Here is a 12,514-nt window from a genome sequence, read left to right on the forward strand (position 1 = left end):
TATATCCGTAGATGTTAATAAATATTTGAATAATTATAAAGATTTGCCCTCTTTATAACATTTTATGAGCTATTCTTAAATTATAAATTTCCTAAAATAGATAACTTGAAATACTTAATGCAATAATAAATTTTGAAAATCTTTTTCTACGCTTTCTGATATATTTTCCCCCTTATAAACCTTGCCAGTTCCTCATTTAAATTTTTTTGTCCAAAATTTCTGGAATAACGAGAATGCAGTTTTGCCTGACCTATTCATGGACCCAGTCTCCCAATTATACTGAACCTATTCTCTTAGATTTTTTGACTGTCCCCTAACATATAGGTTCATCCTTGCACAGTATTAATCTTTAAGCAATAAAATCTGGGACGGGGTGACAGGAAGACTACCTAATTGGCGATATGTCAGCATTTTTCTGGATGACATGTGATGATGGACTTGGCAGCAATAAGATCATGGGCATATCTGACCTAGCAACATGTAAAGCACTCATGTAACACAGATGATTTAACTATATGAACAGCCAATATTCCCAGAATAAGTTTTTCCCTCAAAATAAAGCAGCCATTTTTTAAAGACTTAAATCCATGTATTAAAATACAGATTTGACTTTAATCATCTACCAAGGATGGGCTAAATGATATAAATTTGTTCCAAAATCTAATATGACTTCAACTAATTTGATGGGAGATAGAAGGTCAAGAGCAGGAAAAATCTTCTTGGACCTACCTGAATTTGTGCCAAAAATAGGAAATTTCAGAGAAACCTTTGTTTTTGAGAATTGTCTAGGACCAACACCAGGGCCTCCATATTAGTTTGTGCACATCAAATACAAAATGATATGAGGTATTATCTGAGATGTGACAAAAAGAATACAAAATCCTTATAAGGATAATTCTAATATACTTCCAAATATCAGTGTCACCATTTTATGGTATATACAGAAAAAGAACAGTTGTCTCACATATAACCTTGGATGGTGCACCATACAAATACTTATCCTTACTGCCTCAAACTTTCTTGTAGGCCACTATTCATGTCCCTGTTTATCTTTTCAGAATCCTTTTGAAGAATGCCACCCCATACACTCAAATGGCAAAAGTAGGGACTGGCCACACTTGCTTTTTACTGCCGTGAACTTTTATCCTCTCCTGTATAATTCAATCATTACTGAAGATTGGGAGAAAATAGACCAAACACTGGAAAGGAGGAGTTCAAGACAGTAAATTTTATTTTCCCCATAGTTCAAAGAAAAGGCACAGAACCAGATAAACACAGAATTTCTTCTCAGAAACAGCTCATTCTTAAAGACTAAGCCATTCATCAAGTTGACTCTTCACTAGGAGTGCCTATTTCTTTAAAGCGCCATTTTACAGTTCTATAACACTCATTAATAAAATCCAACTCTGTCTACCATGTTGGCCATACTGTAGAATACATGTTTTTTCCAAATCCCCAGAATGCAGCGGGACAAAGACAGGATTTTCCGAAGTCTGTTTAACACTCAGGATATTACAGCAGGACTGCCTACATTTTAACCTGAGATTGATCATGCAATGGATAAATTAGTCTATGCTTGTGGCTTTGGAAAAGCTGAAATAGGAAAAACATGCATAGTTTGGAAAAATTTATATATATATATATATATATATATATGTATTTTTTTGTTTATTTATTTATTTTGAGAGAGACAGAGCAGGGGAGGGGCAGAGAGAGAGAAAGGGAGAGAGAGAATCCCAAGCAGGTTCTGTGCTGACAGCACAGAGCCTGATGCAGGGCTCAAACCCAGAAGCCATGAGATCATGACCTAAGCCAAAACCAAGAGTCAGACATCTAACTTACTGCACCACATAGGCTCCCTTATATTTATATTTTTAAAAACAAAAAACATTGAAATATAATAAAAAACTCAAAAATCTGTCCTTGTATTTATAAACAATTTAGCATTTCATTTGTTTCTTTTTTAAAAAAATTATTATTACAAAGGAATGTGGGTCCAATGTGGCTTCGGTAGTTAGTGACTCTAAAAGTCTGAATCTACAAAATAATAATAATAATAATCCAGTGAAGAAATGGGCAAAGAACATGAACACTTTCACAAAGAAGACATCCAGATGGCTAACAGACACGTGAAAAGATGCTCAACTTCAGGGAAACATCACTCATAATCAGGGAAATACAAATCAAAACCACAATGAGATATCACCTCACCCCTGTCAGAATGGCTAAAATGAACAACAACTCAGGAAACACCAGATGTTGGCCAGGATGAGGAGAAAGGGGAACCCTCTTGTACTCCTGGTGGGAACGAAAACTGGTACACCCACACTGGAAAACAGTATGGAGGTCCCTTAAAAAATTAAAAATAGAACTTTATGACCCAGCAATTGCACTACTTGATATTTATACAAAGGATAAAAAGATACCGATTCAAAGGGGCACATGCACACCAGTGTTTATAGCAGCACTATTGACAATAGCCAAATATGGAAAGAGCCCAAATGTCCACCAATTGATGAATTTATAAAAAAGATGTGAGGCGCACACACACACACACACACACACACACACACACACACACAATGGAGTATTACTCAGCAGTCAAAAATAATGAAATTTTGCCATTTGCAACAACATGGATGGAACTAGAGTATATTATACTAAGTGAAACAAGTTAAAGACAAATATCATATGATTTCACTCATATGTGGAATTTAAGAAACAAAACAGATGGACATAGAGGAAGAAAAGCAAAAATAAGATAAAAACAGAGAGGGATATAAATGATAAGAAACTCTTAAATATAGAGAACAAACTGAGGGTTGCTGGAGGTGTGTTGGGTAGGGGGATGGACTAAATGGGTGATGGGCATTGGGAAGGGCATTTGTTGGGATGAGCACTAGGTGTTGTATGTGGGTGATGCAACACCAAATTCTACTCCTGAAATCATTATTATGCTATCTGTTAACTAACTTGGATTTCAATAAAATAGAAAAATGATAAAACAAAATAATAAAATAAAATAATAAATGAATAAATAAATAAATAAGAAAAAAAAAGTTTGACTCTAGCACTGGCTTTGGCACTCTAATTCAGGTGACCTTTGATATTTAGAAATAAATGTGAAGCGAAAATAAGGATTCTCCATTTTTTTCTAGGGTATACCTATCATGAAAATGTCTTTTGGGGCATCTGCATGGCTCAGTAGGTTAAGTGTCTGAATCTTGGTTTCTTCTCAGGTCATGATATCATGGTTTTGTGAGTTTGAGCCCTGCATCAGGCTCTGTGCTGACAGTGCAGAGCCGGCTTGGAATTCTCTCTCTCTCTCTCTCTCTCTCTCTCTCTCTCTCTCTCTCTCTCTCTCTTCTCTCTTCTCTCTCTCTTCTCTCTCTCTTCTCTCTCTCTCTCTCTCTCTCTCTCTCTCTCTCTCTGCTCCTCCCCAACTCATGCTGTCTCTATCTCTTTAAAAATAAATAAACTTAACAACAAAAAAGAAAACGGTTATCTGGTCTCTCTTTCCCTTTCTATCTGTCTCTGTCTCTGTTGTGGATATTATGTATTGACTTCCAAATTTAAAAGACTATAATTTAGCGTTATAATATATCCCTCATACATGCACATTTTCTGGTTCTCATCCTCCCAATTTGGTTTTATTAGTTAAATCCAAATTTACTGCCTTCAACATTATGTCTATGTAAACATCTTTTATTCTGAGCCAAGAATTTCAATATCTTTTTTAGACAAGAGTTTTTACATTTCCAAGTTATTTCCAAGTTTAAATTTACTTTTACTTGCTTGACATTTTTCAAAATCTACTAAACTTTTCTCCAAACTCCAACACTTCTCTCTAATGCTTTTTACTCAAATTATTCACATGGCCAAAACTGTCAGATAATGTATTAACTTTATTTTCCTAAAAAAGACCTTTCTCACAAATCCCATTAATGCCCCTATCTAGTATTTACTGGTTTACTTCTAGCCTGGTGGAACCCTACTGTTCTGGGACTTTTTGTCATATTGAACATTCCCTTAGTTTCTTTTTGGTATTTAATTCTATCTCAAAACCTTATTTTCCTCTTTCTGGGTTGACTACCTTATTTTGGTGAAAAAAAGGTACATGGGAGTTATAATATTTCAAGTTTTCATATGTGAGAAATATCTATTCTCTGCCACAAATCATGACTGGTAGTTTGGCTAGCTACAAAATTCTAAGTTAGAAATAATCCTCCTGAAGATTTTACAGATATTATTCTACTGTGCTCAAGCTTCCAGTGTTGCTATAAGTTTTCTAATAATAGCTAACACTAATCTAGCACTTCCTATGCACCAAGTTTTATACTAGCCTACTAATTTCTTATAACAAACTTAAGAAAAAGTAGTATCCTTAATGACAGAGAAAGAAATTAAGATCCAAAGAAATTAAGTAGCTTGTCTCCTTCCCCCCCCTCAGTTTTCTGAAGTATTACAATATGCACTGCTCTCAATATTTCAATTTTTAATCTATATACAGTACTTGTGTGCTTGAACTCACAATTGCCTTTTTCCTGTTTTCCCTATAGTCTCTTCAAAAATCACTACAATTAAATGTTGAGATTCCTAGAATAATCCTCTAATATTCTTATCTATTCTATTTTCTATCTCTTGTCTTTTACCTCTATGTCCTAAGATATTTCCTTAATTTTACATTCCAAATTTTCTATTCAATTTTTATTTTAGTTAGCACATTTTTAATTTCAGAAATACTATTCATATGTATAAATATATTACTGTTTCTTTTTGTGTGTCTTAAACATTCTAAAATTTTCTTTATAGTATCACTTTCTATTTTTGTTACATTTATTCTTATGTTCCTTATGGTTTTGTTTTTATTGTAAATTATATGTTTTTAAATTATCTTTTCCAAATTTGTTGGTGATTTTTAAGAATACCATTGATTTTGTACTGCTATCTTTTGTTTGTCTTCCTTTCCTTCTTTTATAATTACTTAACATGGGCCATATGTCATTTAGTATTTTTTTAGGTTTATTTATTTATTTTGAGAAAAAGAGAGAGACAGAGTAAGAGGGGAGGGGCAGAGAGAAGGAAAGAGAGAGAATCCCAAGCAGGCTCTGCAACATCAGTGCATAGCCTGATGCCAGGCTTGAACTCTTGAACCGTGAGATCATGCCCTAAGCCAAAATCAAGAGCCAGACACTTAACCGACTGAGCCACCCAGGCGCCCCTGTCATTTAGTTTTTGATTATTAACAATTTTTATTATGACTAGGTCTCAATTCAGCTAAAGCTCTGTATTTGTATGTTTGGGTTTAGGGGGCCCATGTGAGCTGGGACAGCATCATTTTGTATATATTGTCTCAGGACACTTTTTTATCAAACCTTCTGTGTAAGCTCAAAGATCATTTATTTTCCTCATAGTACTTTTGCCTGTGTCTAAATATGTTTTTAAAATGAACAGAAAATCTGTATAGCTCATTACCAAGCTTTTTATTTTATAGGATTCCTTTGTGGCATTAGTGCATTTTGTTCCCCCAGGTTAACATGTAGAACTGGATTATCAAATCTGAGATCTTATTTTAGCATCAAGCTTTACTAATAATTTCAAAGATAGAGTTAATTAGGAGGTTTAGACAAAACAGAGAAAAGCCTAAGATATCAACAACAGCTCTTCAGGTCCCACTTCCTGCACTGCACATGAATATCTGGCTCAGAAAAATAGATTGGATCTCTAAATAAGGATTATAGAGTTATCTCACACATAGAAGCTTTTAAGATATAAAACATCTCCATTTTAAATCTAAGAGAGTTGCATAACTTATAAAATATCACCATGCTTCATAGATTCTAGATTCTAATTCTTATAGGTAACACTTAGCCAGGGACCCTCTACAAAGGGCATTTCAGAGATAAGGTTTCTTCCTCCCAACCAGATATCAGTAGAAAATTTCCCCAGAAATCCAGCTGACAGGAAAATTAGACCAGGTCACCTACCTCCTATTTTTCCTCCCAGGACATCTGACAGTCAAGAGAGTTAAGAGATTTCAAGTCAACTGCTTTAATTACTTCTAGATAGCCCTAAATGACTTTATACAATTATCTGGCTGATCATCAAACATATTCCTTGCTACTACTTCCAACTCTTATTAACTCGTGTGGAAAAAATATTTTTTCTTTGTGGCTTTTCTATTCTCACACTATGGAATAGGATTTATGTATAGTTCCAAATCCCTGGTAGCTCACTGTTCAAAGAAAGAAATCTTTGATTAGACTTTTAAGGTCAGAGACCACCATATTTCTAAGAAGTTTGTGCCATGCACAAAATCTGTTGGTACTATTTCCTCTATAGATTATTCCAAATTCCACTTGATTGGCATTTCTATTCAGGTTCTTATTGTTTATTATTTCCTCTGGAAATCTCATAGTTTTATTAGAGATGAATGGAATTATAGTTTTGCTCTTTTTATTTTCTGTTTTCACCAAAGAGGGTGGTTGGAGTAGAAATACCTTTGTAATCTCCCAACATAAGAAAATGAAACATTGTTTTAAAGGCTTTCTACTGCTATAACTAAAATTTCTGTGATTTAAAGAAGTTTTGAAAAACAAGATTTTGCTTCAAACTCATGTATTTGATTTTTTTGTAAATAAGCTTTTAAAAATTTGGAATTAACAAAGGCCCTATGTTAACTTCAAATATATGCAAAAAGCTTTTGAAAAGCAAATGTTTATATTTTTAAATAATTTTTGGATGCTATCTGTAAATAATTTATAGACAAATATAAGAGTGAATAAAGGACAAATAGGACTAAACTTTAGATTCACTTTTAACTATTTTAAATCAGTATCTACAGTGTGAAATTTTATATGCAGCAATAAGGAATTTAATTCATTTCAAAGATATAGTGAAAAATAACTGTATTTTACTATAAGCTCTTTTTTTACTATATATATATATAAGGTCTTTTTTACTGTATATTGAATTAACATATATATATGTTATAACATATATATATAACATATATATATATATATATATATATATATATATATATAAATAACTGTATTTCACTATAAGGTCTTTTTTTACTATATATGTATATAAGGTCTTTTTTACTGTATATTGAATTAACCTTTATATATATATATGAAAAATAACTATTTTACTATAAGGTCTTTTTTTACTATGTATATATAAGGTCTTTATTACTGTATATTGAACTAACCTTTATATATATACATATATATATAATCAACTATATATTGAATTGTTAATATTAACAATTGAAGGTTAATTCAATATATAGTTGATTATATATATATATGTATATATATAAAGGTTAGTTCAATATACAGTAATAAAGATTTACATATACATAGTAAAAAAAGACCTTATAGTAAAATAGTTATTTTTCATGTATGTATATAAAGGTTAATTACATATACATATACATATATATGAAGGTTAATTCAATATATAGTATGTGTGTGTGTGTGTGTGTGTGTGTGTGTATATATATATATATATATATATATATATATATATATATATATATTTGGGTTAACCAGGGAATAAGATGCAAAATTCTCTGATCTTCAGGTAAATGCTGGCCAGATTTCAGTAAATGACAGGCTCTTCAGAGCAAAGGCCACAAGTTCTTTATGTTTTTACCTTTCATACCTAGCATTTTATCTTGCTGGTAGTAGTCACTCTTCCAATATGTGTGCCTGGTACTGCTGTCAAAAATGTGCTAGATATAGTTAAACAATATCTTTTTATTATCATTTTTCTAATAATTAGTATATTTTAATTATAATATTGGTACTTTTTCATATGTACCATCTCATTAATCTCTATGGACTCCAAATGTTATTTTCAATGAGTTAAAAGAAAATGATTTTTTCTTGGAAGGGGAATAGAAAATCTTCAGCAAAATAACACTTGTCAAAAAGGAGAGAAAGAGAAAAGGAAATATCCCAAATTAAATTACAGAGAGGACTGGCATTGATAGATTACAAGTGCTTAAGATAGAATAGTGCAGAATTCCTAAAGTAACACCCAATTCTTATAAAATGTACCACTTGGAAACAAAGGTTCTATTTTACATCTCATTGCATCTGAAAAAGCAATCTTTTAGCACAGTCCCAACATCCTTTTTCAATTTCAATATGACATTTTATTCTGAGGTTAATAGGTATTAATAATACGTACAACCACAGAATATCAGCTACAGCTGACACTAAATATAGAGAAGATAATTCTGTGGCTTCTCTTCCATTATGACACTATCACAGGGCCAAAATCTGACCAGATGTAAGATGTTTATACTTTAACTTATTCAGTCCACAACTGCACCATAGAGAATCTGAGAAAGCCCCTCAGGGACAGTATTTTACTGTCACATCTTTCCTGACTTAGTTTCCTCTCTCACAGAATTTCATAGTAACAAAAGTTTGGAAACTATTGGTGTATCATTGCAAAAGACTTAAATAAGATAAATTATTAAGTGTTAATAATTATCACAGTACTGAGTTAAAGTATATTTCAAAATATAAGGATTTATGCATTTAAATATTGTAACAACAGTACTGCTAACCTATAAATACATTAAAGTAAATAAGTGAAGCAAGAAGTCAATGCCCAGAATTATTTATATGTATGTGTTCAAGGGTAGGGGCTTGAAGCAGAGTTAGGTGCTTAAGTGAGTCCAAAATAACCATCCCAGATAGTCAAAAAAGGAACCAAAGAATAAGTCTGATGATTTAAATAATTCTAATAGCTCTCTAATTTCTAACAGAGAATGATGGATCCACTGAGACTTCTGAAGTGTTCCTGCTTGCCTAAAGATATACCCCATTCTATTTTAGTGTTAAGCTTCTATAGTGTTAACCTGCATTGATCTAATCGTTTGTTGTTCTGAGGATAAGATGAGATAATGAAGCTGTATCTTAGAAGTTAGTTTATAAGTTTAATGCCTATAAGAATTCATGAACCCAATGTATCCAATCTTAAATGTTTTATTTTTTTGTGGTGGGATTCTCAACATGATCAGAAGCTGTAATAATGTAGAATTCCACCAATGAAGGACTGCAAGGGACAAGTCTCCTCTCCCTCCCAAGAAATCAAGAAATCTTGAGGCAAGTAGTCATAGAAAGAAAGGCAAAACCTGATCGAAGGTTTACGGGATCAGAGTAATTCTGAGTACCATAATATTGCCTCCATCTTTCAATTTTTTTTTCACAAGTTCCCATAGATTAAACTATGCATATAAATTGATAATCATTGTGATATATCTGAATTAAAAGGCAACACTGATTTGAGACTCAAGCAACATATCATTGTTGGAGGAAAGGAATTCAAAACAAGGCTTTGGCATATCAAGAGCTTCCATCCATGTAAGTACATAAGCTCTATTAGTGGTTTTGGCATAGAAGTATGGCTTCAATACATCATGGCCTTTTTACAAAGAGGCTTAGCATCAGCAAGGAAGGGGTTGGCAATCTATATTGGTCAAAAGACAATTTAACATTGTAGCTTAACAGGTACTGATGAAGCCATAAATACAAAGGAGAAAAATGGCAGGTGTCAAATGGTTTACAAGAATACATTCATCCATGAGATATGGCATTTGTTCTTCCAGACAGAGAATTTAGTATACTTTGAAGGAAAGTCTTCCTTCCTTTGAAGGAAATGAATGGCACAGTAATAGGTATAGTCAGAGTCTTAAGACATACGATGAAATATATAAAACTTGGGACACATTTTCACTGAGATCTGGGGGTTAATATGAATGCTTAAATGAGAAAACAAAAATGCTGGTTAAATAGCAACTTAATTCAGCAACTCTGCTCTTTCAGGAAAAATAACAAATGAATTATGCATCTAGGATATAGTGAAAAATTAAGATTATAAGAAAGTAGAGGATCCTTGAAAGATGTGGGGACATGTGTGTACAAGCAAGGTGATATAAGTGAGTCCAGAAATGGGGCATTTTGGAGAAAGACTGCAGAAGAAAAACCCGCAACTGGTGTTAGTATGAATGGTATAGATTTCAAGTGACAAACACAATCAAAATGACTCAAGCACAATGAAAATGTGTTAGTTTTGTAACTGGGAAGTACACATACACAGATGACTTCAGACTGGAATTAGGAGCTCAAACATTATCTCTGTCCATCTCTTGGCTCTGCCTTCCTATGTCTTGGCTATATTCTCAGGCAGGCTTTTCTCATGCAGTAGCAAAGCTGTTCAAACACACTGTCAAGCTTACATTCTACCAGGTCTGCAAACTCAGAGAAAAAAGTAAGCACTTTTTTCCTAACAGTTTAAGCCAAAGACCCAAGGATGAGTCTTAATTGATTTGGCTTCATTTGTAAGCCTTATCAGAACCCAAACATTGTGACAGGGGAATGGAATGTGATAACAATCAGCATAGATCACATTCTTACCCCTGGAGATGAGATATGAGGTCAGCTGTGCCTTCACAGAATGGGTGAAACATGGCCTCCAGGTGGTTTCTTAATAGGAAGGTGATGTACAGTTACCAAAAAAGGAGGAAAAGATGCTTGACAGCTATATACAATAAATATTCATCACATGCACATGTGGAAGATTTCTAGGTCAGGTGACCCCAGATTGTACTATCACTAAGAGTTATTACTAACTAAAATAATTAATTATAAAAGGAAATTATAAAATCTTAGAATTGCTGTAGAGGAAAGTATGCACGTGTATGTAATGTCTAATATGTTGCTGATTCAGAATATCATATTTGTCCTGAAGTGTCCATGATAAAATTCAAGTTTAGTTTTTTTTATTTTATTTGTCTTTGATATTTTTCATTTGGATTGTTATTCCAAACTCTTCAGCTGTTAATGTTAAAGAAATAAACACCCATGTCTTTTGCCATATGACTTTGCAATTCCTATTATAATATAGAGTACATTTTCCCACTCAGCCAATTGATATTGGGCTTGTCCATGTGTCTTGTTTTGACCAGTGGAATGCTTGCATATTGAGGCAAACAAATGTTTTAGATGTCCTTTCAAAGACTTGTTCCCTTGTATTTCTGCCTTGCACCATGAAAAGAACATACCTTGAGTAGCCACTGATTGAAGAAAATGGATCAGATGTGACTTCACCCCCACAGCCAGGAGTCAAGCTCAGGTAAACCACAGCATGAAGGAGAGGATCCCCCAAATAACCTGCAGACTTGGGAACAAAAGCCATAATCATTTGTTACTTTAAATTACTGAGATTTTGAAATTGTTGATTATGTGGCATTATTATAGCAGAAAACTAAATATTAAAGTATTTACACTACTTGTGGGTTATATTCCACTTATTTTCAATATTGTATATTTTATAAAAATGGTGCTATTAAAAAATGGTGCTGTTAAAAATAGTAGGAAAATGTTGACATGTAACAGTGGAAAATGAAATAGTAGGCAGTTACTGACAGTTAGTGGTTGGAAGACTTACCGAGAGCCTACTTACATATCTTCCCCATTATGATGTCAATAACTCACACCTCTGAGTTAAGACACCATATCTCCATATTTTTAAATAATTATTTAAATTCTTTTCATTAAAAAATTAATTCAGTTAATAAAAACTATATTAAGCCATTAACATCTACTAAATCTTTGGGGCAGTGAAAAGAGATAAATTCAATTTTCTTTGAAAACTCATTTCCTTTTCTCTTTTGGTTGCATACCAAGAAGCTGACACCACAGGTCTCACTGACCTCAATGGGAGAAGAGTAGTATTAGAAGCTGGACTAGAAGCCATCTTTTCTTTTCTTTTTTAATGTTTTATTTATTTTTTGAGTGAGAGATGGACAAACATAGAGAGACAGATCCCGAGTGGGGGAGGGGCAGAGAGAGAAACACAGAATCTGAAGTAGGGTCCAGACTCTGAGTTGTCAGCACAGAGCCCGATGCGGGGTTCGAACTCATGAACTGTGAGATCATGACCTGAGACCAAGTCGGATACTTAACTGACTGAGCCACCCAGGTGCCCCTAGAAGCCATCTTTTCTAACAAAGTCACTTCCTATTCCCTCTCCATATTTATATGACATTGTGGGAGTGGGGGCCACTCCCTTTTTACTGCAGTACTTTCTGTGGCCACCCAGTCCAGATGTGCTAGTCAAAGCATAACTGCCTGTGGAATAATGAAATGTCTGCGATATGTGTTTATAACATTACTCAGTAAGCCTTTTTTTTTTAATATTTACTGTAGTGAAATTAGAATCTCCTTTGAATGACAAACATGTTATTTTTTTAAGATTAGTTAACAACAGCAACAAAAAGTTTTAATGGAAGAATTGTGGACCCTAAAATTGTAAAATTGCAGAATGCTCTTCTTAATGCATAATGGTAGGAGGAAAAGAAGACCAAAAATAATCATTAGGCAGGCAAAGGAATTCCAAAGCAAGCTAACCACTATAGAAAGTTCTGAAATTCTATTAAAATGTCACTAGCAAAGAATAATGAAAATATATAGATAGAAACTGTAATTAA

The 12,514-nt window shown here is 33.3% G+C and overlaps 1 long non-coding RNA gene across 1 annotated transcript; it reads right to left on the reverse strand.

Moving 5' to 3' along the window:
* Nucleotides 1-8,991: 8,991 nt before the first annotated feature.
* Nucleotides 8,992-11,760, reverse strand: LOC131504284 (uncharacterized). The gene is made up of 2 exons (XR_009257901.1): nt 11,087-11,760; nt 8,992-10,508 (listed from the first exon to the last, which is right to left on the reverse strand). It is a non-coding gene; the product is annotated as an uncharacterized LOC131504284 (long non-coding RNA).
* Nucleotides 11,761-12,514: the final 754 nt, after the last annotated feature.

The sequence above is a fragment of the Neofelis nebulosa genome, chromosome 2, assembly GCF_028018385.1.
Source record: "Neofelis nebulosa isolate mNeoNeb1 chromosome 2, mNeoNeb1.pri, whole genome shotgun sequence".
In the NCBI taxonomy this organism is placed as follows: Eukaryota; Metazoa; Chordata; class Mammalia; order Carnivora; family Felidae; genus Neofelis; species Neofelis nebulosa.